At 59.9% G+C, this 24,936-nt stretch overlaps 1 long non-coding RNA gene across 1 annotated transcript; it reads left to right on the forward strand.

The window, feature by feature from the left end:
• Positions 1–9,329: 9,329 nt before the first annotated feature.
• Positions 9,330–10,892, forward strand: LOC309846285. The gene is made up of 2 exons (XR_014301848.1): positions 9,330–10,015; positions 10,519–10,892. It is a non-coding gene; the product is annotated as an uncharacterized lncRNA (long non-coding RNA).
• The last annotated feature ends 14,044 nt before the right edge of the window (positions 10,893–24,936 follow it).

The following is a 24,936-nucleotide window of genomic DNA, read 5'->3' on the forward strand; positions in this document are numbered from 1 at the left end:
CATTTTTAAATTTATTATTTTTTAAAGGTTTATTTATTTATTTGACAGAGATCACAAGTAAACAGAGAGGCAGGCAGAGAGAGAGAGGAGGAAGCAGGCTTCCCACCGAGCAGAGAGCCTGATGCAGGGCTCGATCCCAGGACCCTGGGATCACGACCCGAGCCAAAAGCAGACACCCAACGACTGAGCCACCCAGGCGCCCTGTTAAATTTATTTTTTAAAGAATTCCTCTTCTAATAAGTTGAGGCTTTCTTCCTCCTTGGTGCTCAGTCTGTCTGTAAAGGCGTGGAGCCTGCCAGGCCAACAGCCAGGCCTCACGCTCCCCTGCCCTGCCCCCAAGGGTGCTCGGAACTGCCCTTTTGCTCCTGGAGCTGGGGCGGCCTCGTTCCAGAGCAGACCCATGCTGCGGCTTTGAGGCTGGGTATCCTCAGCAGGGTCTGCGCATGGTGCCGGGCGGGGTGGAGGCGGCCTCATCCCGGAGGTGTACAGGGCCACATGCCTTTTACTTAGTTCGGAGGATTTTGAATTAATGAGAAGAGCAAGCAGAGCACCACAAGGCGGGGGCTTGAAACCCGCCCCAGGCTGGCAGTCAGACTAGGGTCAAAGAAAGGTGTTAATGAGGTTGTAAATACGCCTGTTACCCCGGTGCTGCAGGCCTCTCATGAGCTGCCGTGACATTAGTGGGGATGGAAAAGGTTGATGATACAAGTGCCTGTAGGCTTCCTAGCTTCCTGAGAAGTCTCCCAGACAGACTTGGCCCTGTTTTCTCCTGTGATGCAGATGCGGACTCCTGGGTGTAGGTCCTGGTGTAGTGGGGGACATAGCATAGGATATAGCACCCCGTAGGGAGGCTGTGGGCTCAGAAGGCGGGGCATGAACCCAGCAGAAGCTCTTTGCTCCTTTTCCAGGCCGGGCTCAGGTGGGGGGTCAAGAGACCGCTCGTACTCAGCACTCGTCTGTCATGCTCACGGCTGTCCCTCTGTTCCGAGAGTGTGCGTGTTAGGAATTGTGTCCAGATGTAGACTAATCATGGAACTCAGTGGCATTACGTACATTCACGGTGTTGTGTAACCACAGCCACTGTCTATGTCCAGAACTTTCTATCATGCCAAGCAGAAACTCTGTACCCATTAAATAGGACCTCCTCACTGCTCCTGCTGCGCTCTTCCCAGGCCCTGGTGTCCTCTGTCCTGCTTCTGTCCATGGATTTGACTGCTCTACGAACCTCCTGTAAGTGGAATCATAAAACATCTGTCCTTCTGGGTCTGGCTTGTCTTCAAGGTTTAGCCGTGTTGTGTCCTGTGTCAGTTCATCCCTTTTCATGGCAAAGTCACACTCCATTATACCTACACACAGGCACACCTCAGAGATACTGCGGACTCGTTCCAGACCCCCACAACAGAGTGGGTATGGCGGCGAAGGGACTCTCCCGTCCTGGTTTCCCTGTTACATGTGCAGGAGCATTGTGTCGAAAGCCACAATGTCCATGTCCTCATGATGAGATTCTTTATTGCTAGAAAATGCTCACCGTCCTCTGAGCTTTCGGGGAGTCCTGATCCTTTTGCTGGTGGGAGGCTTCCCCTCGATGCTGACGGCTGCCGACGGATCGGGGTGGTGGCGGCGGCAGGCTGGAGAGGCCCCGGCAGCCTCGTAGAATCAGACGGGAATGACGCTTGTCCTTCCATGACTGATTTCTCTGCCGCATGCGACGCTGTGTGATGGCATCTGACCCACAGGAGAACTTCTCTAATCCTGCTGCTGCCGGATCGGCTAAGTGTGTCGCTGAATCGTTTGGCCGTCCCAGCGGCCTCTACAGCATCTTCCCCAGCGGCGGATCCCCTCAGGAAACCGCTTCTTCGCTCATCCCTGAGAAGCAGCCGCTCCTCCTCTGCTCAAGTCTGACCCTGAGCATCTCAGCCCCACCTTCAGGCCCCACTTCTAATCCTAGTTTTCCAGCTAGTTCGAGCACATCTCCAGTGACCCCCCCACTGAAGTCTTGACCCCTCCGAGGTCCTCCATGAGGGCTGGAATCAACCTCTTCCCACGAAATCAGGAATGTTCTCAATGGCCTCGAGAACGGGAATCCTTCCTGGAAGGTTTCCTTTCATTTTGGCCAGGTCCATCGGAGGAATCACTGTCCACGGCCGCTGTCCCTCACGAAATGGATTTCTTAAATAATAAGACTCGAAAGTTGAAATGACTCCTTGACCCACGGGCTGTGGGAGTGATGTTGTGATGGCAGCTGTGAAAACAGCATCACTCCCATGGTCCGTCTCCACCAGCGCTCCTGGGGGACCTGGCGCGCTGCCAGCGAATGGCCCGATTTTGAAAGGAATCTCTTTTTCTGAGCTGTAGTTCTCAGCAATGGGCTTAGAACCCTCAGTAAGCCATGTTGTAAGCACCCTGATTTCCTTCGAGCACGTTTTCTTTGCATTTGCTTTTCGGCTGTTTGGTGCATGAGGGAGGCCTAGCTTCCGGCCTTGCTCAGGCTTTGACATGCCTCCTTCCTCAGCTTAGTCATCTCTCGCTTTCGATTCAATGTGACGTTCAACTCTTCCTTTCCCTTGAACCGTCAGAGGCCATTGCAGGGGTATTAATTGGTCTGATCTCAGCATTGTGTCTCGGGGAACAGGGAGGCCAAGGAGAGAGGGGGAGACGGGGGAAGAGTTCGTCAGAATGCGCTCGACACTTCTGAGTCAAGTTTGTCCTCTTACGTGGGTGCAGTCGGAGCACCCCAAACGGGGACAGTAGTGACATCGAGGATCGCTGGTCACAGATCACCAAAACCACGAGGATCGCTGGTCACAGATCACCAAAACCACGAGGATCGCTGGTCGCAGATCACCAAAACCAAGGAGGATCGCTGGTCAAAGATCACCATAACCTCACAGATCACCAAAACCAACGAGGATCGCAGGTCGCAGATCACCAAAACCAACGAGGATCGCTGGTCGCAGATCACCATGACCAACGAGGATTGCTGGTCGCAGATCACCATGACCAACGAGGATTGCTGGTCGCAGATCACCAAAACCAATGAGGATTACTGGTCAAAGATCACCATAACCACACAGATCACCAAAACCAACGAGGATCGCCGGTCGCAGATCACCAAAACCAACGAGGATCGCTGGTCGCAGATCACCAAAACCAACGAGGATCGCTGGTCACAGATCACCATAACCACACAGATCACCAAAACCAACGAGGATCGCTGGTCGCAGATCACCATGACCAACGAGGATCGCTGGTCACAGATCACCATAACCAACACAGAAAGAATGAAAAAGTGTGGAGTATTGCAAGAATGACCAAAACGTGACACACGGACGTGAAGTGAGCAATGCTGTTGGAAATACAGATACAGAGCCGACAGACAGAGGCCATCAACCTTCAATTCGTTTAAAAAAACAACAGCAACAACAAAGCGGTATCTGTGAAACACAGGACAGTAAAGGACAGTGAGACAAGGCGCGCCTGGGCCACGTCCGGGCGTTCGTCTGCCCACTGACACTGGGTGCTTCTGCCTCTTGACTGCCGACCACTGCTGTGCACACGGGAGCATCTGTTTCTGGGCGTTCACTGAGATGTGAAATTGTATCACACAAGATACCTGTGTGTCTGTCGGAGGAGCTGCCAAGCTTTTCCACAACAGCTGCACGATTCTGCATTCCCACCCTGCCTGAGGACTCCCGTTTCTCCACGTCTCTGCCGACACGGCTTGTTTTCTGTTTGTTTCATTAGAGCCGCCCTTATGGGAATGAGGTGGCATCTCAAGGCCATCATCTTTGGATGTGGATGTCCCTGATGACAGTGACGTTGAACATCTTGTCTTGTGTTTATGGGCCACTGGCACGTCTCCCTTAGGAGAAATGTCTGTTCATGTCTTTTATCTTTTATCTGTTTTTGAACTGGGTTGTTTGCTTCTTCTTGAGTTCCAGGAGCTCTTTATATATTCTGGATACCAACCGTTATCAGATAGGTGATTTGCAAATGTTCAATCCATTCTGTGGTTGTCTTTCCACTCTGTTGATAGTGTCCTTCAATGTGTAAGAGTTAAGTTTTTATCAAGTCTAACTTAATCTGTTTTTCTTTTGTTGTATGTGCTTTTGACATTATATCTAAGAAATCATTGCCAAATTCATGGTCGTGAAGATTTTCCCCTCTGTTTTCTTCTTGGGATTTTATTGTTTTCTCTCTGCAGTTTAGGTCAATCCATTTTGAATTAATTTTTGGATATGGTGTGAGGTAAGGGTCCGACTTTATACTTTTGCCTGTGGATTTCCAGTTTTCCCAACCATCTTTTGAATTTTGTGATTGTCATTTGGAAATATTACTACAAGCATGATTTTCAAAACACAAAGATTCCTGTATCTTATCCTCATTGTATTTTAGAAATCTTTGGTATTTTTCATGAGTAGCTTTTATTGTAAGGATTTGGAGTTGTTGGAGCTCCCTCAGCTGCTCGTTTCCCACCAAGAATGCCTATTTAATATTCTTAGAACATGCTAGCCCCCAAAAATGCAAAAAAAAAAAAAAAAAAAAGGACTGACTCTTGGTCATATAGTTTAATTATAGTTTTTGATTGAAGATGTATTTGTACCTCAGCTTTTTAGAATAAATGGTTTTATGCAGTCAGTTCCTCTTGGACGTCTGAGGGAGGAGTCGAGGGAGCAGGAAGAGTGGGTTCAGGGACCCGGGGCACGAGTTTGGGACCAGTTGGGAGACGGCAATGAGTGTGTGGGTACCAGCATGGGGCAGACGTCATGGTTTGCCCTGTGTGATGGCGTATTGGTGGAGAGCTGCGGGCAGGAGCAGTATCTGATTTTCCTTTCAACATAGAAAGAAAATAGATTTTGTTTTTAGCATCAGTACGTGGCCACACTCTCTGTCCAGAGCCCAGGGGTGGCCCGCCAGCGCTACCGCCGTAAGCCCCTGGAGTTTCACGGTACCACGGCCAAGGAGAGACAGGCCTCCTGGGGCCAGTACCTGGACCTCCCATGACCCTGAACCTGACTTGCCGCCACACATGTGTCCTGCAGAGCACAGGTGAGGTGGAGGTGATGTGTCCCTGTCACATGCAGGACAGGAGAGCCCGCTTGTGCCAGCCCTGGTCTCCGTCACTGTGCTGTCAGCCCCTCGGCCGTCCCAGGTCCGTGCGCTCCTGGCCTGCAGACCTCAGTCAGAGGCTCTTAGTGATGCTGGCGCCCTGGGGTGCTCAGCCGATCCGGGAAGCTTCTCTCCACACACACGCACGGAAGCACACATGTGGCACCTCCTTACAGTGTCTGGCATCTGCAGGGATCCCCCTGGTGGCTGGGAAGGGCCCCGGGCCCTGGGCGTGAGAATCGCGTGGCCTGGGGTAGGGCCAGGCCTATGATGAGGGGCTCTGGCACGACAAGCATTAGGTCGTACCATGATTTCTATGAGATGCTGAGGCTTCCCACACACACACGGGCCCCGGAGCTGGACACAAGGCATTGGTCTCCTGGTGGCCATCAGGGCTTGTGTCCACGCTGCTGCAGCTCAGCCCTTACACTCACGGTCTGCAGGGAGGGGACCAGCCGGGGCCGCCGAGCGGCTTGCCTGCGCCGCGGAGCTGTGATCATAGCCTGACGTCCCGTCTCCCCTCGGTGTGCGTCCCTCCTCCTCTGGGCTCACTCCTTCTGCAGACCAGGGTCTGGTCCTGCTGTTGGCCTTTTGCAGTTCTGGTGACCAGTGGTTGCAGACCCTCGGGCCCCCCAGGCCAGTGTGCTCTGGGTGCCCCCCGTAGGTCCCCGAGGGCGCGGAGGGAGGCAGGGGAAGAAGGACAGCAGCAGATGTCCGCCGCTGACCCCCGCCCGCCCACCGCGTGGAATGTGGATGGCACGTGTGGACGCATGACAGGCTCCCGGGGCTGCCTGAGCCCACGGTAGCACGTGGCTGACACCGAGGGAGACACCAGATTCATCATCACTATTAAAAACCTGGATTCTTGGGGCGCCTGGGTGGCTCAGTGGGTTAAGCCGCTGCCTTCGGCTCAGGTCATGATCTCAGGGTCCTGGGATCGAGTCCCGCATCAGGCTCTCTGCTCAGCAGGGAGCCTGCTTCCCCCTCTCTCTCTACCTGCCTCTCTGCCTGCTTGTGATCTCTCTCTGTCAAATAAATAAATAAAATCTTTAAAAAACAAAACAAAAAAAACCCTTGATTCTTAAAAGATTCTGGATTTGCAGATCTGGATCTGACTTGGATCTGCAGGTCAGCTTACTGTCCCAGGGAGCTGATCGTTCTTGGGGTCACTGCAATCTGGTTTACCTTTGCCTGGGAAAACGGAGTCTTCCTCTGTGTCTTTCTTTGTCTGCGTCCCTGAGAGCTGAGGCTAACCGGCCAGGAGCAGAAAGACATTCCTGCCTGCTCTGGGCCAGCGAGCCACCCCCAGAGGCCAGGCTTGGGCTGGGTTGGGGCCGACTGGGCAGGGCGGTGGGGCCGGAGGGAGAAGCGGCCCCACGCGGAAGGGCCAGCGCGTTGGCTTTGCTTTCGGTCTTTAACCAGATGTCCAGAGACGAGCTCCAGGACAGCGGCAGCTGGGAAGGTGCCGCTTGGGGCAGAGCAGGGCGAGGCCGTCCTGTGGGCACAGAACTCAGACCTCCTCCCCGGACCGGAAGCTCGCCTCATAGGCATCCAAGCTGCTTTTGTGAGGGGAACCGTTCCCATGGCAATCTTTGTAAACGCGTGGCACACTGGCTGCCTTTCTGCGTTGTACTTGGCCGCTTCTCTGCGGGATGAATCAGTGTTTCCCCCGCCTGCCGCCGGCTGGGGGGAATCTGGGAGCGGCGCTGGGGGCGTGTGAACGCACTTCGTCCCGCTAGGAGAGTGGGAGGCGGTTTCTCATGTTGGGATGAGCTCCTCGCCCACGTGCGCCCCCTGCTTACAGGGTGGGGGCAGGGCACCTGCCGTCAGAGCTGCTTTCCGTTTGGTTCTGGCTGGGCACAGGGGTGGCGGGGCAGAAGGCCGAGCTGTGAGCCCGCCAAGATAGCCGCCCGGGGCGTGTGGGGGCAAGACCTTGGGGTTCTCTCCTCGGGTCCTCCTGGTCTGCAAGAGGGTGCCTTTGAAAAGCATTGCCTTGCTCTGGCTGCCTCTGGCGGGGCCGTCCCCCGTGGCTGTGCTGGCAGGTCTGCCCTTGGGGGAAAGAGGCAGCTGGAGCCCCGCCCCCACTGGTGAGGCTCAGCTCCTCCTTGCTTCTCTCCCGTCTTGACGTCTTGACCCTGTCGGAGTCCAGGCTCCCTGGGAGTGAGGAGGGAGAGGTCTTTCCAGGGCGGCGGTGGAGGCCCTGAGCTCCTGGGGTCCTCGTGCTCAGGGCTTTACCCTCCCTGGGAGCGTGTGAGCTCGTGGATGGCCCGAGAGGCCTCCAGCTACCGCCACGGCTGTCCCTCTCCTGCAGCCGCGTGCAGCCCTCCCTGCCTCCCCAGGCACACAGCGCCACGGCGCCTTCCCGCAAGCCCTGCCCTCACACCAAACACTGACTCAGGTGTGGACACAGGTCAGGCCTTTGTCATGATGTCCCCGACGTCAGTGAGTGGATACGGCCACCGAGCTGGTGTGTGAGCGTGCAGCTGTGCGTACATCTGGGCGTGTGTGTCAGCAGGCGTGTGCATGAGGGCACATGTGTGCATGTCGGGGGGAGGCGGATTCTGTCGTGCCTTCATGGCCAAGCCTGTGTCTTGTCCCTTGTCCAGAGGTTACCCTGTTAGGTCTCTTCTCTGAGCCTGTGAGACCCTGGTGGGAGTTTGGCTACAAATAAGAAAACCCAAGCCTCCGTGTGTAGCTTGCTTTCTTGGAGAGCAAGGGAAGCGCGTTAAAGAGTAAAAATCCAGAAGCAGCAGGCTCCTGAGGGGTCGTCCTTCAGGGCACAGCCTCGGCCACATTGTCAAGCAAACAGCAGTTGAAGAGGGCTTGGTCATGGGGCTGGGCTGGGGCTGCCTTTCCTGACCTGTGTCTTGTCGGGAGAGATGGTCCCCAGGGTGGATGATTTTCCGTCTGATGCTGCGCCCCAACATCTTGCACACGGAACTAAGGAAATCCATGGTAAGGTTTCCCAGACACGCGCGGCCTTCCAGCGAGGGGCTGCGCTAGGGTTCAGAGTGGACATGCCTTCTCCTCTCCCCCTCATTTTGAGTCCCCGTGTTAGACGGAGTCGGGATTCGTGTGGGTGCACGGAGGCACTTACATCCCACATCTCTGGGGATGTGTAGCTGTTTCTTTTGGCCATTGACCCAGTGTACTGTGGTCCGATGTTGGGTTAAGCTAATGAGATGGTGACAGATGACAGAGGCTGTCTCTGAGCTCAGCAGGACAGACCTGAAACACCCCTCCTCTGGGCCCTGCTCAGATCAGGCATTTCCTCTTACAACCAGCCAAGCTTCTGCGCAGCAAAGGAAACAGTCAACACAGCAAAGAGGCAACCCACGGAATGGGAGAAGATACTCGCAAATGACAGTACAAAGGGCTGGTACCCAGGATCTATAAAGAACTCCTCAAACTCAACACTCACAACACAGATAATTGCATCAAAAAATGGGCAGAAGACATGAACAGACACTTCTCCAATGAAGATATACAAATGGCTATCAGACACATGAGAAAACGTTCATCATCACTAGTCATCAGGGAGATTCAAATCAAAACCACATTGAGATGCCATCTTATACTAGTACTAGTTAGAATGGCCAAAATTAACATGGCAGGAAACAACGTGTGTTGGAGAGGATGTGGAGAAAGAGGACCCTCTTACACTGTCGGTGGGAATGCAAGTTGGTGCAGCCTCTTTGGGGAGCAGTGTGGAGATTCCTTAAGAAATTAAAAATAGAGCCTCCCTATGACCCTGCAATTGCACTACTGGATATTTGCCCCCAAAATACAGGTGGAGTGAAAAGAAGGGCCATCTGTACCCCAATGTTTATAGCAGCAATGGCCATGGTCGCCAAACTGCGGAAAGAACCAAGATGCCCTTCAATGGACGAATGGGTAAGGAAGATGTGGTCCATATACACTATGGAGTATGATGCCTCCATCAGAAAGGACGAATACCCAACTTTTGTATCAACATGGACGGGACTGGAGGAGATGATGCTGAGTGAAGTAAGTCAAGCAGAGAGAGTCAATTATCATATGGTTTCACTTACTTGTGGAGCATAACAAATAGCATGGAGGACATGGGGAGATGGAGAGGAGAAGGGAGTTGGGGGAAATTGGAAGGGGAGGTGAATCATGCGAGACTGTGGACTCTGAGAAACAAACTGAGGGTTTTGGAGGGGCGGGGGGTGGGGGTTGGGTGAGCCTGGTGGTGGGTACTAAGGAGGCACGGATTGCATGGAGCACTGGGTGTCGTGCATCAACAATGAATCTTGGAACACTGAAAAATAATTAAAAATAAAATAAAATGAAAAAACCAGCAACAGGGGGCGCCGGTGGGGGCGGAGCTCTGTCTGTTTGGCTTCAGACTCTTGGTTTCGGCTCAGGTCATGACCTCAGGGTCCTGGGATCGAGCCGTGTTGGGCTCCGTGCTCAGGGCAGAGTCGGCTTCAGAGTCTCCCCTCCCCTCCTGCCCCTCCCCGTCGCACTTGCCTGCACGCGCTCTCAAATACAAAGAAATCTTTAAAAAACAACCGGCAACAGAATGACCGGGGACCGAGGCAGAGGCCTCTGTCCCGCTCCCCCTGCCCCCCTCTGTCCTGCAACTTTATCCTGTTTTTTTCTCTGCTGTACTGGGAAAAAATCCCATTCCTGGAAGTTGCCAGGAGAGAAGCCCTCCCTTCTCTCAGGCCCACACCCCTGCTTGGGACTGAGCGTCCCTGTCCTGGAGGCCCAGATGCTGGCTGCCAGCTCCCTCCCCCACGCACCCCTGCGGGCCGGGCACCGCCTTGTGCCCTGCTGACGTCACCAGCATGAGAAGCTCCCGGCGAGGAACAGAACTGCCTGTTCTCCAGGGCTCCTGATGCTATCGTCTGGTAGGAAACCCTGACTGAGCGCTGGGCAGGTGGAAAGCCTTCCTGTTTGTCGAGCAATTAGTCACGCCGTTCTGGGCCAAGACACGTCCTCTGTGCCAGGGCTAGTCCCCGGGCCAGAGACTCGGGCCGGCAGCAGCCGGCGGGGTCGGGGCAGCTTCAGGCGGCCGGACGCCCGCTTCCCCGTCTGGGCCGCTGCCGCCCAGCTCAGCACGTGCCTGCGCGTTTCCAAGTCCTTCTGGAAGCCTGTGCTCTGGGCTGTGCTTTGCCCCGCTGGGGAGAGGCGGCCTTCCCGTTCACAGAGGGAAGCCGTGGTCTGTGCTGGGAGGGCTCGGGGCTGCTGCTCCGGCGGGAGGACCGGGGCCGGGGCGGCTCCCAGACGCTCCTCCTCCGGAAGGCGCAGGGCAGCACGGCCCGAGTGGCCGGCTGGGTGGAGGGGCCCTGCTCGGGCTTCGGGGTTCCCAGGGGCCGGAGGACGGGCGCACCAAGAACACCCACCACAGTTCCCCTGTCTCTGTTGTTTTCGGATCTGCAGGGCTGGGATCAATCGCCCATCGCAGCGCTCTGTGGAGACACTGGCCACACAGCAGGCTGGTCTCGCCCCAGACTTGCTGCTGGCCGTCAGGGCGAGCAGGCGGCCTCTCTTCTCAGGCCGGGACCAGAAAGCACCTGCCTCGCCGAGGTGTGGCCTTCAGAGCCATGGGAGGTGGGGAGAACGGGGTCGTGGGCCGGCACTGCCTCACAGGGCAGGAGAGCGTGTGCCCACAGAGACAGCCTCCGTCCTTCCGCGATCCCAGCGTGGTTCACCCTGAGAGAATCGTCAGCCCCTGGAGCCGTGCGGCGGGAAGGGGCAGGGCCGCCCAGAAAACCCCAAGCGCGGTTCCAACCCAAATCAGCTTTCACTTTTGACTTTGGATCGCGTCCCATGGTTTTGGCCCTAGCGTTCATGTTTTCCGGATCGCATTTGGTTTGGGCTCCTGTTAGGATCTGCGTTTCCCGAGCACGCCTCCGGCACATGACGGGGGAGGTAGGGACCCAGGTGTTCCTGCAGACGGGGCCCCGCAGAGGCAGGTCATGCTGCTGGGACGAGCCTGTCCTGATGCAGGTCCCCGGGAGGCCAGCTGGGGTGGCCTGGCCCCCCGCCCCACGCCCCTGGCGGTACCGCGGGCCCATAGTGGCTGCGGAGGAAGGAGACACAGGGCGGGCCGCCTGGCTCAGCATTCGGTCTCCTGCTGGGTCCCCCCTTCCTCCCCGCCTCTGACGGTGTCTAAGCTGCGTTTTATGACGTGGCCAGTGACTGCTCTGGGCTGAATCTTGCGGGATGATTATGGGGCCGACGGGAGCTGTGAGCCGTGCAATGACGCCGCACTGCCGGGGAACGTCATTTCGGGGAGGCCAGGCCTGTAAGGGGAGGTCCCCTTGCCACAGAGTTCACACTCCTGAAGCTAAAGCCTGCCTGCGAACAGCCCCCCCCGATCTCGTGCGGCAGCCTGGGGGCCCCGACCATGCCCCGAGGGTGCTGAGCGACGGGGGGACGAGAATGGGCCCCCGAGGCTGTTCTTTCTCGGCAAAGTCTCCTGGCAGCAGCGCGTTCCCGGCTGGTGCAGCCAGGTGCGAAGCGGCCCATGGTGCAGCCCGGGCGGGGCAGGCGCGGCGTGGCGCCCTCAGGCCTTGCGGGGTCAGAGGGCAGAGAGAGCTGGCACGAAGGATGCCATGTCACCGAGGATCGCTGGGGCCGGCCGCTCCCTGACCGCAGAATGTTCCGGCAACTCACTGCCCTTGGCCAGCTGCCCCCTGAGCGCCGCCTTCCTGGAGATTGTCCTCCCCACTTCTTAGAAAGCTGGTTACTAGAATTTTCCTGCAGACTGGGTCCCTTCTTGGGAAACAGTTGGGAGGGCCGAGGGCGTGCACGTGTGAACATCCCAGTCCTGGCCTCTGGGCTCCCATGTGGGACTGCAGACCTGCTCTGAGCTGGGCAAGGACAATCGATTGCAATGTCTTGGGGCCCCGTCCCAACCCCCTTTTCATGTTCCCCAGCTCAGTCCTGCTCGGCCCTGCACACCAGGACAGGGCCCCTGAGCTAGAGGAGGCTGGTTCCGGGGTGTCGGGGTGGCCTGGGGAGCCTGGAGAGCGGGTGTGGGTGCGTGGACGGCTCGGCACTGAGCAGGAGGGAGCGGGGGAAGGGCCCTGCCCCCGGGAGCTCCTGCAGCCAGCGGCCGTGCATGCGTGTGTGCGTGTGTCGACCAGAGTCCACAGGGAGCTAAGTCCTTGCTTCACAGATGTCTCTCTGGCATCTTCTGTCCGACTGTGCCTGCCCCTTCCCTGCTTCCTCTTCGTGGCTTGGCCATCGAAACCACCAGCCCTGGTTCCTGCGCAGCAAGCAGCAGCCCAGCTTGTCACCCAGGTCCCCAGACCCTCAGCGGTGCCGTCCCTCTGCAGGACCGGTCCCCCGGGGCGTCGCTGCCCGCCCTCACCCACCCTGCGGCTGCTCTGCTCTAGGCCCCACTCTGGCCAGCAGGGACTGGCCCTGAGCTTGCCCCAGCCTGCCCCACCTCCCTTCTCAGGAAGCTCCCTCTGTGCCTGGCCTCGGCATCACCCCGTTGCAAACGCTTGCCCGCTGGCTCATGGCCACACATCCTGGCAGAGCTGGACCCCAAGGACAGAAACAGCTCAGGGGCCCTGGGCTGCACCTGGGCAGCCGGCCAGTGCCAGGAAGAACGGCTGCACCCCTCGGAACACCGGGGGCAGCCTTGGGCCGAGAAGCAGGTGCTGTGGCCTGACCCAGGGCCGTGCAGAGGCCACTGTCAGGGTCAAAGTGGGCCTCTTGGTTCCTTCCTTGGTGTCCCTCATCTTACGAAGCTCTGGCCTCCATGCCCAGGGCATTCTCCACCCGGCGGCCAGCTGGGTCTTTTGAAAACCTAAACTGGCCACATAATTCCGTTGCTTTGACTTTCCCGCGCTGTCCCGTGGCCCGTGGAGCAGGTGCACAGAGCTTGCCTGTCGTGTCCCAGCCAGCGCGGCTCGTGCTGCCGCCTTGGCTCTTGCCTTCTGGGTGTGAGAAGGGGGCCTGGAGGTCCACCGTGCCGAGAACATGCCTGGGATGCGGAGACGCAGGAAGTAGCAGGTGAGGGAACACTGCCGGGGGCAGGCCCCCTCATCACGGGGCTGTGCCCTCTGGGACACCTCCCGCAGCCCCCTCTTGTCTCGCCTCTCCAGACCTGTCGTTCTGTGCCATAGCAGGGACAGGCTTGGTTGGAGGGCGGCAGACTGAGTGGGGTGCGGGTCCGAATGCCCAGCCGGGGCCACCCCTGCCCGGCCCCTCTCTGCTGTGGGGCCTCTCCCCGGCTCTGCACATCAGCTGCCCTTGTGTTCTGCACATCACCCCCTGCCCTGCGCCTTCTAGAGGAGGCTGTGGACCGGCCTATGGGCTGAGCTCCGGAGGGCCACCAGGGTGGCAAGGCAGCTTCCTGGCTTTGGCTAAGAACAAGAGGGACACCGTCCCCCAGAGCTCTCGTGCCCCGGCAGGCCATCCAGGGAGCGCCCTAGCCTGCCTGGAGCTAGCGGAGTTCGCCCTGATGGGGCCGTGGGGAGGCTGGCTGGAGGTGGACATTGCTCACGAGGAGGACAGGTGGGAACAGGACCCCTGCTGCTCGGCTTTCCATCAGTGCCTCACCTGCTCTGCAGGACACACGTTCTCGGAGCTGGGAAGGAGGACAGGCTTCGGCCCGCAGAGGGGCCTGTGCCCGATGCCCACGTTCTGCTGCGCCGGCTGAGGGCCTGGGAGGGGCAAGGAGTGAGAGCAGCGGCCACAGCCCCAGGCCTGCCGGGCCCCACGGGTGCGGCTCCCTCCCTCTGCGCCTGCGCCGGCGGCAGCCCACTCGCAGGTGGTGGGAAGCAGGCAGGAGGGGCGGCCCTGCTGGAATTGCGTTTCCTTGCGGCGGCTCTGGTTCCTGGCGCGGCGCTGCGTCCAAGGACTGAAACTAGGAAGCCCCACAGGGAGCGAGGGGGGCCCGAGCCCCAGATTTCCAACGCCGTCTGTCCAGGGCTGGGCTCCGGGCCCCCAGTCCTGGAGATCCTCCGCCCTGTCGTCCTGGGCACCAGCGGGGACTTGCACTTTGGTAACTTTGCCGTAAGGGACTGATGCCTGGTGTCCCTTAAAGATTTCTGTGCATGGACCCTGGGCCATTCGGCGCCCAGCTCAGAGCTCCCAGGAAGTGTTGGTGACAGGGACGGTGTCATGTCCCCCAAATTCCTATGTTGGACCTCTAGCCCCCAGTGCCTCAAGATGTGCATATAGGGAGACGGGGCCTTTGGAGAGTTGGTTAAGGTAGGACGAGGTTACTAGGGCGGCCCCCATGCTATCTGACCAGTGTCCCCACGAGAGGAGGACATCGGGACATGCACAGACGGAAAGTGCGTGAGGACCCCGGGCGAGGACGGCGTCCCCTCGCCCAGGAGAGAGGCGAGAGGAGCCAGTCCTGCGCACGCCTGGGTCTGGGACCTCCCGATTCCGGGACCGGGACACTGAACTGTGGTTGGAGCTCCGCTCTGTGTCTCTGTCGCAGCGGCCAGCGCCGACAAGACCGCGAGTGAGCCGGACCGTGCGGGCACACCCAGGTGGTGGTCTGTGCCCTGAGCTGGGCACTTGCCCGCCCACGGGACACCGTGCCGTGATGCAGCCAGGCCCGCCCTGTGAGGCCAACCTTGGCAGGCGTCCTGGTCCCGTCGCCGTGCTGGGTTGGAAGGGGTCGTCCGTGGAGGCCGCCCACCTTGCTCTCGCCGGCCGCTTCCTGACAGCTGTCTCCTCCCACTGTGCCCATCTCGCTCCCGGCCACAAGGTCGCAACCCAAAGCCTGGGGCTGCCGGACCCCGTGTGGCTGAGAAGGTGTGTTTCACTGTGGGGGCGGCGGGAGCTAGGCAGGGACTCCCTTCCTTACAGGTCTGACCACAGCGGCCGCTGAACTCCCAGCTCCGAGGCCAGCGCATATCCGTGGGCGATCGGCCCCAAACACCTTTCCCCACCCTAGCTGTCCCCGGGCAACTGGGTCCCTCGAGGCTTGTGGTCTGTCCAGAAGACAGCAGCGAAGCCGGGGCCGCCTCCTGGTGACCCTCTAAGGACTGGCTTTTTCCCGGGAGGGCAGCACTTCCCTCTGCTCTCAGGGCTGGTGGAGAACATCCTGGCTGAGTCTCTACAGACCCCGGGTCGGCGCCCGTAAACCAGATCAGAGCAGCCTAAGTGCAGGAGCTGGATGGACGCACGGGAAGCCTGTTAGGAACATACGTTTACCTAAACCACCTTAAGGGAGATGGACGAGCCCGCCACTCCCTGGGACAGGTGCCCGTAGCGCTTTGAACCGACGGGATCATTGCATAGAACATAGAGAAATCTGGGGCGCCTGGGTGGCTCAGTGGGTTAAAGCCTCCGCCTTCAGCTCAGGTCATGATCCCAGGGTCTTGGGATCGAGCCCCGCTTCGGGCTCTCTGCTCAGCAGGGAGCCTGCTTCCCCACCTCTCTCTCTGCCTGCCTCTCTGCCTACTTGTGATCTCTGTCTGCCAAATAAATAAATAAAATCTTTAAAAAAAGAAAAAGAAAAAGAAACTAGAGAAATCCTACAAACTAGAGAGAACAGGGCCAGCAGGCCGATGGACAAACGGGCAGCGGTCCCCAGCAGACGCTCTGCAGCCGTTGGGCCGTCCGCGTGGGAAGCGGCGGTCATTGACCCGGCGGGGGCCAGCTCCGTGCTGACCCGCCTCCGGGGCCGGCGGGAGAGTGGGAGCCACAGCTCTGCCCGCGGCAGCCACATGTCGTGGGAACGCGCGGGTGAAGAGCACGCGCCGGGATCCTTCCAGCACAGCCCGGAGCCAGACCTACCTCGTGTAGGCGGTCAGGCATCGAGGGACGCGCGAGGGGACCTCAGTGGTAGAGACGGAGTGACGCACAGGGCGCGGGGGAGGGGCTCCTGGCTCGCGAGGGCGTCGTGGTGAGAGCTGCAGGGGGCCTGCGTGGCAGATGGGGAATGTGTGGCGGAAGCCGGGGTCTGTGCCCTGGTGCCAGGAGAGAGGGAGGGAAGGAGGGAGGAGGGGCAGCCCGGCCCACGGGCCACCACTGGGGAGGCCCCCGTCCGGCGCCACACCCGCTGCCGTTACCGCACGAGGGCACAGTGCCGTCCTCTGTCTCTGTTTTCTCTCTTCCGTCCTGAACCCCCGGGACTCCTGAAGGGGGTGGACGCCCAGCTGGACCCGAGCCGACTGCCAGCCGCACCGTGTATCCCGAACGTCGCTGTGGGGCTGGGATGGAGGGAGGCTGTGGACGGCGTCGCGCTCACGCGGCCCCGAAGGCTGTGGACGGCGTCGCGCTCACGCGGCCCCGAAGGCTGCCCTCCTGCTTCTTGGTCCCCCACCCCTCGTCCAGGCCTCGTGACCAGAGGCTGCAGAGACCACGCGGGCTCCGAGAGCTCTTGGCTGTTCTCTCCGGATGGTTTCGGGACCACAGGAAGGACCCGGCGGTGCTGGCTTTGGGCCCTTGGCAGGATCCAGGAGGGGAGACTCGCCCCCGTTTGTAGTTGTGGGAACGGAGGCGTGGCGGGGCCGGGCTTGCCCTGAGCTGTCCGCGTGGCCCCGGCTGCTTGAGAAGGCCCGTGCCTCTGTGCTCCCTGCCCGTTCTGGGAACGGGAAATGGGGTCGCTCGCCACGCTTCCCGAGGAAGCTTCGCCAGGAAACAGGCCAGGCTCCAGGGAGCTCGAGTCCAAAGCTGGGAGTGAACCTGGGGAGCCTGGGCCGTGGCCGTCGCCAAGCAGAGAGCAGGCGGCCGGTCTCCGCCTCCACGGTCTCGCAGCCACGGCTGGGGGCAGCTTCCGTGCACACGCCGGCCCCGAGAAGCTGGCCGGGCCCAGGGACCAAGCTTCCAGGAACCGGCCCAGGGAGGGGGCTCCGGTCGGGGCCTGGGGCTGTGCCAGAGCTGTGGGCGGTGCGCCTCCAGCCGGACTCTGTCCCCCAGGGAGACGCTCGGGCCTTCCAGAGGATGCCAGCTCGCCGTGGCTCTCTGATTATTGGTTTCAGAAGCCCAGCTCAGACTCAGGCTCTGGCCCTGGGGCCTCAGGCTGCTGGATCAGCATCTCTCGCAAGAGCTGGGTGGGGTCAGGACCGGATTTTTGGCCTGGCCTCTTCCCCACGGCCCAGTGGCGTTTGGGTCTCTGGCTCTTGGGGCCTCTTCCCAGGATGGCGCTGTGTCTGAGTGCTGGTGGCCCCGAGCATGGGCCCATCATGGCTCGGGGGGAGGGGTTGGGACCATGTGGGCCATGGGGGGAGGACGGCTTTGAGACACTGACCCTGACATTGGTCTTTGCTCTGTGTGGTGCCTATTGTCCCCAAGTAGATGCTGTCCTCTGGTTGCTGGGGGACCCTGGGGAGGGCAAGGGGCGTCTGTCAGCTGTGAGTTTCCACCTGCTCAAGGCCGAGACTGGAGAGAGGCTGGGATGAAGGTGGGAGTCTGGGGACACAGTGCAGGCTGTGCTGGGAGGGGGGCGGGGTGAGGGGAGTCCTGGGAGCAGGGGGTCTGCCCCGTCCTGCTCTGATGGTGGGGGTGTTGCCCTCGGGTAGCTGGGCTGTTGCCTTTCTGCAGAGCAGCCCGGAATCTCACTTTCTCGGGTGCCTCTGCTCCTCCGACCGGCGCCCCGCTTCCCGTTCACCTGCCTGGTCCTTTCTCAGCTTGGCCCCCGTAAGCACTGGGAAGGGGCAGGGCACGGCAGATGTGGACTGGGCGAACGGCGGGGGGGGGGGGGAGTCATTACGTAAGCCCCTGCAGCTGGGTGAAAGCTAGGAAGGGCACCGACAGTCAGCACTGGGGACAGCTCCAGGTAAGACCAGCTGGGAGCACAAGTGCAAAGGCCCTGAGGCAGGAGAGAGCCAGGCGTGTGGAGACCAAGCAGAGAGACCAACAGATCTGGAGGAGCTCTGGGGGAAGGTACGGGACTCCGGTCTGTCTGGGATGAAGACCAGAGCTCGTCACTGACCCCATCTCTCAGTGACCCAGTGGTCAGTGACACACGACGGGCAGTGGTGCCCAGGAGTGTGATCAGTGGCAGGTAACGGTGGTTGTTCTCCGAATGGAAGACCAGTGCCAAGCAGACCCGCCTTTCTGGCTCCCAGGCTCCCAGATATGAGGGTGTGGGGAGGGCTGTGGGTCCCAGCAGGAGTTATAAATGGACTAGAGGTCGTCATGGTGACTGAAGTGACTGCTCATGGGGCAGCCCCAGTCGGCGCCCCCATGGCCCCTGCGCTCCCCCTGGGAACAGGAGCCTGGCCGGCCTCGGCCTTTTAAGGGCATTTCTGGGCCAACACCTGCATTAGCCATCTTCGGCCTGGCTGAAATGTGATCTTTCCGGAGCCCGGCTCTGCACAGGGCAGGAAGCTCTTCCTGGCTGGGCCGACGGCCAGCACTGCCTGTCCCAGCAGGCGCCCCCACGTGCCACCTCCGCTGGATGGGGAGGGGACGCGCAAACATCCCCCGGAGCCGCTCTGCTGGCCTCGGTGGTCGGCCACGGCGGGGAGGGTGGCTGCAGGGAAGCCCGGGCTTCCGGGGGGGAGGGGGTCCCTGGCGGGTGAGGGCCAGGGTCCTGGGACACGTTGCCCCTTCCCTTGCTTGGCTTTGGGCTACTTTCAAAACCAGCAGCATGCAGCCCTGCGGGAGGCAGGAGGTGAGCGTAGGGGTTCCCAGGCTGGGGCCACCTGGGGTCTCAGGTCGGGTTTGTGTGCAGAGGGCCCAGATGGGAGGAGGCAAGCGGAGACTTCCGGAAGCCTGGACGAGCGGCCCCTGCGCCGGGTGAGCTTCCCCGGTGCCTCCCAGCCAGGCTCCACCAGGGTCAGGGCAAGGGGCCCTTGGGCATGGCAGAGGGGCCACCCCCGGACTCTGGCCCGCTGCGCCCCGGGGACACTCTCAAGGTCAGCTGTGGAGCTGCCCGGGCAGGCAGGAGCGCCCTCAGCGGGCTTCCTCACACACCTGGCACAGCGGGCCACGCAGGCTCTCGAGCCCAGAGCTGGCCGCTTGGGCTCTCTGGCCCCTCCTGGGCTCATTCCCTGCCCGCCGCGGCCCCCCATACCAAGGTCATGGTTCCCCGGGCCTGGCTGCTTGCTTGGTCCAGTTGATGCGTTCTCAGCAAGTGCCTGCTGCTTGCCGACTGGGCCACACTCAGCTGGAGGGGCAGACAGCAACCGAGTGTGTGTGCGGGTTTGCCTTGTCCAGGCGGCCGAGGGGGGAGCCGCCGGCGTGCCACGGAGAGCTTACAGCCCAGGGCCCCCCTGCTTGTCAAAGCCGGCAGCAGGGACCAGGGAGCCCCTTGAGGCCTGGCAGGCTTATGCCCCAGCGTCCGCACGGAGTGGCTGCCTGCGGGGTCCGGTGGAGGGCTGAGGGGCAGCCCCCGGAGGGCTAAGTGCGGACTGCTGTGCCGGGCTGCGGCAGAACGAGCGCACTGATGACGCCTCGCTGCCCGGATGTGGGTTGGCGCCACTTTAAATTCAATCAACTTAAGTTAATAATTGTATTTATTCATTTATTTGCAAGTGCAAGGGTTTCAAACAGATAAAGGGCATCTCTGAAAAACCCACAGCTGGTGTCCACTCACTGGTGGACGGCCGGACGCTTCTGTAACAAAGCCCCGGGGACTGGAAGGCTTAGACAGGAGGGAGGGATTGTCTCACAGTGTGGAGGCTGGACGCTTAAAATCCAGGGGTCGGCAGGGTGCCCCCTTCTGAGACGGAAGGACACTCCGGGCTAGGCCTCCCCGCCGGCTTTTGGCGCTTGCTGACCTCTCTCGCGGGCCTTGGCCGGAGATCTTCACCAGCTCCTCGGGCCTCTCCCTCTCTCCGTGTGCAGGTCTGTGCCCATGTTCCCCGTTTTACACGGACACGGTGGAGCTAGATGGGGGCCCCGCCCACCGGTGTGACCTCATCCTCACTCGCGACAGCTGCCACAGGCCTCCATCCAAATAAGGTCACCTTCTGAGGTGCCGTGGGTTAGAGCCTCAACTTAGTAGGAATTGTTGGGGGACGTGTTTCAGCGTAGGAGGTCAGGAACAGACAAGGACGGTTCGCAGTTTGGGGCCATGGCAAACGAAGCCGCTAGAATGCTTGTGCGCGAGGCTTCCGCCGACCCACGCTTTCCTTCCCCCACGAGTGTGATGGTCGGGTCACGCCTTTTCAGGACACTTCCAGACTAAATTCTCTAAAGGGGCGTTGATTCGTCCTCTCAGCAGCAGGGACTGCGAATTCCTGTTCATTCCCAACCCCGTTCAGCCCCGGGATGGCCCGTCGTGTACATTACAGGCTTTCTGATGGCTGCACGGCGCGTCTCCGCGGTGTTCGCCGGCATTTCCCTGACGACAAGTGAGGGGAACCTACTTGCTTATGTGCGATCGGTGTGCCTTCTTTGGTGAAATGTCTACTTACGGTTTTTGCCCATTTTTAATTTTTTTTAATTTAATTTTATTTTTTAAGATTTTATTTATTTATTTGTCAGAGAGAGAGGGAGCGCGAGCGAGCACAGGCAGACAGAGTGGCAGGCAGAGTCAGAGGGAGAAGCAGGCTCCCTGCCGAGCAAGGAGCCCGATGTGGGACTCGACTCGATCCCAGGACGCTGGGATCATGACCTGACCCGAAGGCAGCTGCTTAACCAACTGAGCCACCCAGGCGTCCCTGTTTTTGCCCATTTTTTAAACGGGGCGGTTTGTTTTCCTGTTTGGGGTTTAGGGAGTTCTCTCTGTGTATTCTGGATGTAAATTCTTCAGGGAAGAGCTTGCGAAGACTTTTCTCCCGGTCTGCGGCTCGTCCTCCGCTTCTCAGTGCCACTTCTGGAAAAGCCGAAGTTCTTCATTTCGATGCAGTCCAACGTACGCACATTCTTTTATGGCCTGTGCTCTTGGTGGTGTAGCTAAGAAATCTTTCCTTAGCCCAAGGTTACGAATCTTGGCTCCTGTTTCCTTCTAGAAATGTTACGGTTTGAGGCTATATATTTAGGTTTATGATTTTGAGTTATTTAGTGTATGGTCAGAGGCGTGGGTCAAAGTTCCACTCGTGTGCCTACGGACGCGCGACCTCCACTAAATTGTCTCTGCACCTTTGTTGGAAACTGTCTGTTTGCTTCTGGGTCTGTTTCTGGACTCTCTGCTCGATTCCCTTTGTATGTTGTCTTCCCTAATGTTGACACCGCACTGTCTCGATTGTGATAGTCTCGACACCAGGTAGCATCTGTCCACACTCAGGCTCCTTCATCCCATTTGGACTATCCCAGACCTTTCCCATCTCCCCGTGAACTCGACACTCAGCTCGTCGGCTTCCGCAAAAGCGTCTGATTGGACTTTGATTGCTTCGAAGGAACAGAGCCGCATACTCTGATCCACGAACATGGTTCATCTCTTCATTTATTTAGTTCACCTTAATTCCCTTCAGCGATATTTTGTAATTTACAGTCAGAACATGCACATTTCTGGTAAGATCTCTCCCTAAATATTTCATATTTGGGGTGTTCTTCCTTTTTTTTTTAATTTATTTTTTATTTATTTTCAGCATACCAGTATTCATTATTTTTGCACCACACCCAGTGCTCCATGCAATCCGTGCTCTCTATAATACCCACCACCTGGTACCCCGACCTCCCACCCCCCCCACTTCAAACCCCTCAGATTGTTTTTCAGAGTCCATAGGTGTTATTTCTTATTTAAACTTTGGATTGCGCGTGTTGCTTGTAAATAGAATACACTTTATTTCTGCACAAAGATCTTGTATAAACCTCACTACGTTTACTAGTTCTAGGACTTCTTTGTACATTTTCCCAAGGTTGCCCACACAGCGAATTCTGCCATCAGTGCAGAAAGACAACTTACTCCCCCCCCCCCCCCAAGCTGGATGCCGTGTTTTTATTTTCCTGCCCTGTTGCCCTGGGTCGGATGTTCAGAATGCTGTCGGATCAGAGTGGGGAGAACAGACGTTCTCACACCGATCGCACATAAGCAAGTAGGTTCCCCTCAATTGTCGTCAGGGAAATGCCGGCGAACACCGCAGAGATGCGCCGTGCAGCCATCAGAAAGCCTGTAATGGGGGCGCCGGGGTGGCTCAGTGGGTTAAAGCCTCTGCCTTCGGCTCAGGTCATGATCCCAGGGTCCTGGGATCGAGCCCCGCATCCGGCTCTCTGCTCAGCAGGGAGCCTGCTTCCTCCTCTCTCTCTGCCTGCCTCTCTGCCTGCTTGTGATCTCTCTCTGTCAAATAAATAAATAAATAAATAATCTTTTAAAAAAAAGGAAAGCCTGTAATGTACACGACAGACCATCCCGGGGGACGAGGTTGGGGACGAACAGAATTCGCAGTCCCTGCTGCTGAGAGGACCAATCGAGCCCATCATCTCCCTGAAAACGGGGCTGCTCTCTGTGTGGGGCGCTGGCGGGGAGGGTCTCCAGGCCCAGGCAGCCCCCCACCCGAGCCCTGGGGCTCTGTGTACCGCACACGGCGCCCTGTGAGACTGACAGGCACCCCGAGCGTCCTCCACTCCCAGGAGCCAAACAGAGGGCGCCGGGCAGGCTGCCGCTCCAAGAAGACCCCTGAGCCACGCCTGCCCTTCCTGGCCTCTTCACGGCCCCACAGACCGGCCCCGCGTGTGTGTGCACGCGCATGCGTGTGCCCCTGTGTGCCCCTGTGCTGGGGCACTAGAAGGGGAGGCGGTGGGCTCTCCAGGCGGGAATACACGTGGGCCTTGGGTCCCTCCGTCAGGCCCTGTGGGGTTCCCGGCCGGCTTGTTTCCCAACCCGGGAGGGTGGTTTGTGGCTCTGGAAGCTCCCCGCGCTCTTCGTCCCCAAGGTCGCACTCCCTGCGGGGCAGGCCGGCCCCCGCGGGTGGGGTGGGGCGCGGAGCTTCAGGGCCCAGAAGGTCATGGGGGGGATGGGGGGGTTCGGCGGGGGTGGGAGGTGGGGGGCCCGCGAGCACCCCGGCAGGCGTCTGCAGGAAGGTGAGGCGCACCCCCTCTGGCCTTCCCCGGCCCCCGTTCCGCCGCTGCCTCTGTCTCCCGCCGTGGCCCGGAGAGGAAGGGCCTGTTTGCAGCCTGGCTCACCGCCTCTGGCTGCCACAGGACACTTGCCGTTGAGCTGGAAACCCCTCTGGTGAAAACACAGCGACCCGCCGTTTGAAGCTGGGCTCCTGGTCCCTCAGGAACGCCCCAGGTCCCGTGAGCCCTTGAGTGGGACGGGGCCTACCCCTGCCTGCCCCGCCCCTGCCTGATCCAAGGAGGTTGGGGTGAGAGATGTGGTGGCTCTGGTCGCATAGACCCCCGTCCGTCCGGTCGCCTCCTGAGGCTTAGCCAGACTGTTCTAAGGAGCCCACTTAGGGGCAAGGCCGGGGCTCTGCCTACGGCCACCAGTGGTCTAAAGGGCATAAGTCTGGGGGTGTCGGCCGTGCGAGGGTCGGGAGCTGATGGTCGAGGTCGGCCAGCAGAGAGGCCCCAGGGGGACAGCTGGGGGTGGGCACCTGAGGGTCACTGCCAGTCAGCATCCTGACTCACTCTGACCCCTCAGATGTGTCCCTAACGACCCAGGGGTCATTGCTGGGTTGTGTCCGTCCTACAGCCAAGACTTCCCGTACATGGACTGAGAGGCCGAGAGCAGTGGCGGCTGCTGACCACTCAGGGCAGCTCCGGGTCCCTTTGAAGGTCCAAACAAGTCCTGGGTCTGGCCTGGCCGTCAGGACTTTGGAACCAGAAGGAAAGCCCCACCCGCGGGCCAAGGTTTTCCTGCTCTTTGAAAGGATCTTGGTTCCAGGGTCCGGCCCTCAGAAGCTCCCGGAATCAGTCCATCCCCCTCCTGCAGCAGAAGTAGCCAAGGCGGCGGCGGGGCAGGGCGCGGCGGTCGGGGGGGCAAGCAAAAGCCAGGGCGGTCGGCGGCGGGTTGGCCTCCGGGGAGCTCTGCTTGACCCAGCGCCGTGGGACCGCCTCGCGGGCCGCCGCTCGTGTTCCAGGACAGTGAGCAGGGCCGGCTCCAGGTCCCCTGGCCGCGGGAGCACCGGCCCACTGGGCCCTCCCCTGGACTCCCACCTGCACTGGTTTTGGAACCCCTGGGACACCCTGGCCCAATTCAGGTCAGAGAGCGGCTGGTGCCTTAACCTGCAGCCCGTACACGGGGACACGGAGCTCTGCTCTGACCAGCCGTGCGGAGCCTTCTGCGCACGTCGTGGGAACGCCCGGGCCGCCCCAGGGCCCTGCGGCGCTCTGCCCTTCCTTACTGGAGCCGTGCGGGGCTCGCTTCCCCCTGGCAAGGAAGGGAAGGGCACAGAGCTGTGGGAGCCCGTGCCGGGGAGCTGTGTCTGCGCTCTGAGCTCGGCCCGGGGGTGCACGCCACCCCAGGCTGCCTTCCCACCTTCCAGGGCCCCTGGACATCTGTGGACATCGGTGGAACATGTGGGGGACCATGTTCCGGCAGCTTCCACGCATCCTGGCCCCTCTGAGCCAGCGGCCCTCGGGCTGCACAGCCCACGTCTGTGGGTGAGTCCAGAGAGGGCCAGCTCGCCACCTCCTGCCCCTGCCCTAGAGAGTGCGGCGGCCCTCGGCACCCACACCGGTGGGCACCCGCCCCTCCCACCTTGGGGCTGTTTGAACCTCTCATCAGGCCCTGACGGCAGCCTCTGTCCGTCCCTTTTCCTGCCCCTGGGAACAGCACCGGTCCCGCTGGGCTTCCCAGTTCTGAGCCTGGGGGTGACACAGGCCGGGGTGGGGGTGCCTCAGGCCTGGCCGCATCCTCGTCCAGGCACCAAGGCACAGTCTCACAGAGAGACGGGGGCCTGTACCTCCTCATGTCCCAGGGGGCCTGATGGTCCCCTCCCCCTCGGCTGAGGCTGGACCCTCCGGGACGGACGCTGGAGGACGTCCCTGCCCAGCACGGCCGCACCCAGCTCCCACCAGCCCCTGCGCATGTCCGCCTGG

Source organism: Mustela nivalis, assembly GCF_964662115.1.
Source record: "Mustela nivalis genome assembly, chromosome: 1".
Taxonomy (NCBI): Eukaryota; Metazoa; Chordata; class Mammalia; order Carnivora; family Mustelidae; genus Mustela; species Mustela nivalis.